General features: G+C 46.6%; 1 protein-coding gene across 1 annotated transcript in view; it reads left to right on the forward strand.

Moving 5' to 3' along the window:
- GGTA1 (glycoprotein alpha-galactosyltransferase 1 (inactive)) overlaps positions 1 to 6,876 on the forward strand; it is an 80,468-nt gene that overhangs the window by 64,716 nt on the left and 8,876 nt on the right. The gene's annotated exons all lie outside the window — the stretch shown is intronic.

Genomic DNA, 6,876 nt, shown 5'->3' on the forward strand with positions numbered 1-6,876 from the left:
ATTGAACTTAGGCACTCCGATATGGGATGCAGGGATCACAAGTGGTATCTTGCTGTGCCAAGTGTCTGCTCTATAGACTTTTATTTTTAAATATTTATTTTGTTTGAAAAATAGTTACAGAAGAGAGGAGTAAGAGAGAGATACTCCATCTGGTGATTCATTCCACAAATGGCTACAACAGCGGGGGCTGGCCAAGCCAAGGCCACGAGCTCTCTCACTGTAGGGCAGGAACCTAGGCACCTGGGGCCATCATTTGCTGCTTTTCAAGGCACATCAGCTGGGAGCTGGATTTGGAAGTGGAGCAGCTGAGGCTCCGGCACCGATGAGGGATGCTGGTACTATAGGACTATGGCTTAATCTGGTATGTCACAATGCTGGCCACACCCACGGGCTTCTAAGACAGCAAATGCTTACAAAGAGCTTTCCAGTGTGAAGCACTGAAATAATTAACTGCCAGTGGAAGGAATGTGAGGAACAGGCTTGGCCCTGAAGCCCAGGGTGGGGCGCCAAGCAGAGGAAGAAAACAATGCTATAACCCTATCTGGGAGCTATTAGTCCTTTCCTCTGGGGAATGTATCTGGCCAAAGGGAAAGGCTAGGTTTCCAGAGAATCTGGGCAGTTATATTTACAAGGGTATTTCAAAAAGTTGGTGGAAAAAAAAATGGAATTTAAGTTCAATTTATTTTGGTTCTGAAAAAGTTATAAAATCTGTGCATTGTTTTTCCATAATATGTATTTTACAAGAAATTTTTGAAGATCCTTTGAATAATATGAAATCCAGCAAAAGGTGCCGGATTTAAAACACAGCATAGTCCCCATAATAAAGAGTTCTCCCCATTTTTTTCAGTGAGGAAAGTGAGGTTAAGAACAAGCAAGCTACTCGTTTGCTAAGTGGCTGAGCTGAGGACAAACATCACAAGGACAAATGTAGTGACACCATCCACACAAGGGCTACATTCTTCGAAAATCCAATTTGTAAGAGGCATTTGGGGGCCTGGTGCAATCTGAAAGTGCAAAGCTAAGATTCAAACCCCGGACTGACTAAATCTGATGCTGTTTTCTTCTTCTTTTTAAAAATATTTTCTCTTTGTTGATTGTGATGGCTTTTTTTTAAAGACTTATTTTTTATTGCAGAGTCAGATATATAGAGAGGAGGAGAGACAGAGAGGAAGATCTTCTGTCCACTGATTCACTACCCAAGGGACCCTAGTGGCTGGAGGTGTGCCAATCTGAAGCCAGGAGCCTGGAGCCACTTTCAGGTCTCCCATGTGGGTGCAGGAACCCAACGCCTTGGGCTGTCCTCAACTGCTTTCCCAGACAGCAAGCAGGGAGCTGGATGGGAAGTGGAGCTGCCAGGATTAGAACCGCTGCCCATATGGGATCCCGGCGTGTTCAAGGCAAAGACTTTAGCCTCTAGGCTACTGTGCTGGGCCCAATCTGGTGCTCTTTTCACAGCTCTAGGGCTACCTCCCTCTCTTTACATATATACACATACACACAAAAAAACTTTGAAATTCATTCAAAATTCTTTTGCTAGGGAACTGAGTAGAACTGACAATGCTTCAAGGGCAGGATGTAGGTCTATAGCTGGAAAAGCATGAACATGAAGCCAGAGCAGGCACAGGGTGCATACAGTAAGTACAAGGGCCAGGGAAGTATGGAGGAATGAAAGACCTCTGGGAGCTGGAATTAGCCTCTTGGCTGGGCCTTGAAACAGGAAGAGGTCACTGTGAAGAGCCAAAGGAATGAGGCTCCAGAGGCAGATGCAGCCGTGGGGATGGAGGGCTGCAATAAGGCTTTCGCAGAAACCCACAGAAATGGGACAGATCATGTGAAGGTTCTGGCTGGTTGACCACATCACACGTACAGCATTTGTGGCTCTCTCCCTTCCTAGCAAATCTAGACTCCTTTAGGGAATCTATGTTATCACAGTAGAAACTTGTTCCATAGTTAGAACAGTGGCAGAGCAAGTGACCTAGGCTAAGCCAGTGAGTACTTTAAAAATATTTATTTGAAAGGCGGAATTAGAGAATCTCCCATCCTTTGGTTCACTCCCCAAATGGCTACAATGATTAGGACTGGGCCAGGATAAATCCAAAAGCCAGGAACTTCTGCCAAGTCTCACACATGGGTGCAGGGGTCCAAGCATTTAGGCATTTAGAACTCCACTGCTTTTCCTAACACATTACCAGGGAGCTGGATTGGAAGTAAGAGTCTTCAGGACTTGCACTGGTGCCATGTCCTAACATTGCAGCCGGCAGCTCAAATCAGTGTGCCACAATGTCAATCCCCCAACCAATGGATACTTTCTGTGCTTCTGGTGGCGAAGGTTGATTCAGGAGTGAGCAGGTGAGCTAAACTAGCCCAAACACAATGAATTTCAGAAATATGTAATACTGGAGCTGCTAGACAAAAATGGGGTTAACTTTATGTTTTCATTAAATTTTTAAGTGTAAATTACAAGGGGAAGGGACTGCGGACCCATGTGGGCTGCCAATCTGGGTGGAGGGTCGGGGAAGAAAGCTGACGAAGGAAATGCGTCTGCTCTTGCTCCTGTGATCTGAGGTGGGAGATGGGAGGAACAGGGTGCACTGTTCCTTGCTGTCAAACCACAGCAATGGCAGGGGACAGAGGGGGCCCGTCTCCTGCTGCCATCTCAGAGATCCTGATGATGGATGGCCTGGGTGGTGGAATGACTTGACTGACAGAGAGAGCAGGGGAAGTGTGCTTTCTGGCCTGTGGTCCTATGCTGGCGGGCCAGTTGTCCGGATCTTGGCCCCTCATTTTCTGAGTTCTTGCTGCTGGTTGGAGACTTCCCCTTCAGTGGGTGTGGCTGTGTCCCCCCCACTTCCTCCTGATGACTCTAAGAGGTGGTTGGCTTCGCTGAGAGGTGACCAACTCCATCTGTTCTCTCTGAGTTCTAAGTCCTCTTGGTTGTCTGTATCTACCACAGAGTGTCCAAGACTCAGATGTTTGTTATGAAACTTGGTCTGTTGAGTTGTTCAATTTTTTTTCTTCCCATCCTGAAGGAGGTACCCCAGGTCTTCTGTTGGAATCAGGGAGTTGACTGTCTTGTGTTTTGTGTGCATCTGGGCATGTTTTTCAACCTTGCATGGGGGTCAGTGATAAAGGTGGCTCAGTCTTGCAGCATGTGTCACGAAGCTAGACCACGCATCTATGGAATATTCCCTAAGATTGGAGATGATCCTGTTGGTCCAAAGCACTCCTGAAATTCATGGATCCTACTCCTGACCATGAGGGTGTCCCAGGTGTGTCCTTGTCCCCGAGCAGGTGCTACAACCCAGCCCAGCCCACCCCACAACCCTGGCTCTTGCAAGCACAGGAAGAGTACACATTGGTCTAGTCAGAGAGACTCCCCCCAAAATCCCAACCAGGCACATCTCTAGATCTGAAGGTGCAACAGCTGGTCTGGCCATCCCCTATCCTGGCGTCAGCAAGTGCAAAGGCCTGGGAGGGGAGACAGAAAAAACCCTACCTGGCTGCCCCCAGAACAGGCTCTTGTATGTACTAGCAGGTACTGCAGTCTGGCCCAGCCCAAACCCAGACCCAGCTCTCAAGTGTACTGGCAGGTGCTGAAGCCTAGTATACCTTGTCCTCTATCTCCCCCAGACTCCCCCTCATATCACGGCCACCCTAGTTCTTATGATAACCAGTAGGTACTTGGACCAGATCAGGAAGACCCTCCAGAACCCCTACCAGACCAACATTAGTTCTTCTTCTCTCATGTGCTGGCTGTTGCAGTAGCCTTGCCTTGGGAAACCCCCAGGTACCTTGTCCTGCACCCCAGTCCAGCTCTCTCACCTGCTGAGGTCTTAGTGGCCTGGTCTGTGGAAGTCCCAAGCAGCCACTTCATATACCTTAAATAAACCCTCAGTGGTCTCCTCTCCAACCTGCTCCCAGTCAGGCGCACAGCTGCAAGGAACTCTGTAGCTCCTGGCAGCGGTGGGAATCTCCTAGCACCCAACCAGATGCTGGGCCTTTCCTTGATGTGCATCCGCTGGGAGGTTAGCTTTAGGATAACATCGACAATAGGAAAGAAAGACCAGGGACACTGAAGGAAATCCAGTGATCGGTAACACCCCTCAGCCACTTGCTCTAGTCTTAACATAAGGGCTGTACTGCCTGGGGGCTTTTCAAATGAATGAGCCATTAATGTCATATTATAGTTTAAGGTGGTTGGAACTAGATTTTTTGTTACTCATAACTGATAATATCACCCCATTGAACTCCTGTGTCATTGTTAGTTCCTTAAAGACAACACCACAATCTGCCTTTTCATCAGCTCCAGCACTTACTAACATTACCCATCTCAAAGACCCTACTTAGGGCATTTAGTAAATGAGTGGATATGTCGACCTTCACCTGCATTTTGCCTCCCAAGAAATGTTTTTCTCTAATAACTCTATGTTTGGGCTGTGGTGTGTGTCTTATTAAAAAGCAGATGCTTTTTATGTCAAGCATCTGGAACATTTGCTCTCTAGTGCACAGTACGAGAACTCAGGAATTGCAGCCTGAGCTTCAGGATTAGACTTCAGTCTGGTGCCAAAATCAACTCGGTTCAGTGCTGCTTCAAGGTCAGAGATTAGTGCCTGGGGTCTGCTTCATTAGCACAGAGCAGTGCTTCTAGGCCTGGGACTGGCCCCCACCTCATCCACCCATGGGGACAAGGGGCAGTGGTGATGAGTGGAGACACTTTTGGATTTGTTGTGGGGGCGGGGTGGCTTTGAAAGGTGTGATATCAGCAAGGGATCCTGCTGAACAACCCATAATGCACAAGACAAAATCTCCCACAACTGGCTTAAAAATTGGTATAGAGGTTGAGAAATCTTGGTATAAAAATGCTCTTGACCTTCATTAAGAAGCCAATATTGAGGAGCCAATATGTCTAATTCTCCTCTGTCATGGAATTAGCTCCCGAGAGGCATCAAAGACCTCTGCCTTGGGGCTGGCATTGCAGCATAGTGGATAAAGCCACCCTCTGAAATGCCAGAATCCCACCTGGCACTGATTCATGTCCTAGCTCCTCTACTTCGGATCTAGTTCCCTGCTAATGACCCAAGAAAAGTGGCAGAGAATGGGCCAAGTACTTGGGCCCCTACCACTCACATGGTAGACCTGGTTCCTGGTTTCCATCTGGGAAATGAAACAGCCAAAAGGGTTGGAAGATCACTCCTTCTCTGTCTGTAACTCTGCCTTTCATATATATATATATATATATAAAACATGTATTTTGTAAAGACTCTGTCTCATTTCCTATTTTCCTGCTAACATTTGCTGTTGAGACAGAAGTTACTCCCTATACTGGATACCAGAGGGCAGGAACTTCCAAATATGTTAACCTGTGCCACTGTAGTGATTCCAACAATTCTTTTCTGAAACGGCTGAGGACTCTGCATATTTGCAGGAACACATTAATTTTTCATATACATTTAAATGACTATAAATGTTTAAAAGATGCAGCTGTGAAAAGCTCAGCAAAGTTAGGACACTTAGTGAGCTGGCTGAAATTATTTAGCAATAAGAGGAGATTTTAGTTCAGTGTGTTTTTGTCGCAAAGAGCAGAAACACTCATGACCTATTTGAACCCCCAAAAATGTTTCTTGAGAGGCTGCCGTCGAGTACCATGGCATACAAGGCAGAGTTGTTAAGAAGACAATGGTATGCTGAAGCTAGCTTGTGAGGGACAATTATCTGAAATATTCCCTAAGTCCCCTTCCCTGGATGTCATAGTGATGGCTTGAAATAGGCCATAGTGGAGCTATTTATACCACGGAAAAGCCAGGAAATGCTAGAAATTGGAATTATTTTCCTTTCGCTTTCCCCTGCCCCACTATCTCTTCACTCCTTTCTTTTTGCTCTTTCTCTAAAGAATTATTTTTTACAAAGTTATCCTACGCCATCATTGCAACCAGACCATGAGCAAGAACTTGGGACACTAAGGGGCCTCAATGGCTGAGACTGTGAGCTCCCCCTAGAGGCTTGCTATGAACACGACCCAGCTCCAAGCTCCAGTCTCAGGGGTTCTTCCTTCAAAACTCCAAATTTCTAGAAAAGAAAATCCAGTGCACGCATCTACTCCTGCACCAGCAGCTGAGGCCCTGGGCTGGCTTTACTGGGAGGTATGATTACATTATGGAGCAGTTTTAAAGAAATATTGTTGTGAATTGGGTATCTATCTTCTACCCCTTTCCACTTAAGGCTGCCCAGCTGTCAATCACTTCTCCCACACATCTTAAAATACTCCCTTTACCCAGAAATTCAGAAATTGAATGCAATCCACTACTCCAGCATACCCCTTCTCTTAAGAGCAGATTGCTAAATCCATAGGTAATTCCATAGGACCAGGCTTCCCAGACTCACTCTATTTACTTACCAGATCACTTCATCTGACTGTTCCACAACCTGCGAAATAAATGGTATGTTTAGCTCAGACCCAAACACGTATCAGTCAATATTGAGAGAGACGGTGAAGAAAAAATGAGGTAAACTCCAATTTTAAAGAAGAAGATTATAATTACTTGTTCAAGGGGTGTTACGGTTTGAACACGGTTGTCCTCACCAGAACTCATGTTGGGATCTGGTCACTCATACTGGGGTGGGTAGCAGGCATTAGAGCTTTTCTCATGTGAATGAGCTGTTGTTCCATGGGATTGGACTGGTTGCCAGGGGACAGGGTTGTGATAAGGCAGCCATTGCGCCTCCCTTATGTCCCCCTTTCCGCTGTCCTCCCCTGAGCTGATTGCCACAACGGCTTTACCGGAAGCTGGACAGACACAGGTGCCAGGCTCTCAGGCCTCAGCGCTGCGAACTAAACACACCCCTTTTCTTTAGAAAGTTCCCAACCGTGGGCATGTG

Source organism: Ochotona curzoniae, unplaced genomic scaffold (assembly GCF_017591425.1).
Source record: "Ochotona curzoniae isolate NIBS_2020 unplaced genomic scaffold, NIBS_Ocur_1.0 scaffold_3208, whole genome shotgun sequence".
Taxonomy (NCBI): domain Eukaryota; kingdom Metazoa; phylum Chordata; class Mammalia; order Lagomorpha; family Ochotonidae; genus Ochotona; species Ochotona curzoniae.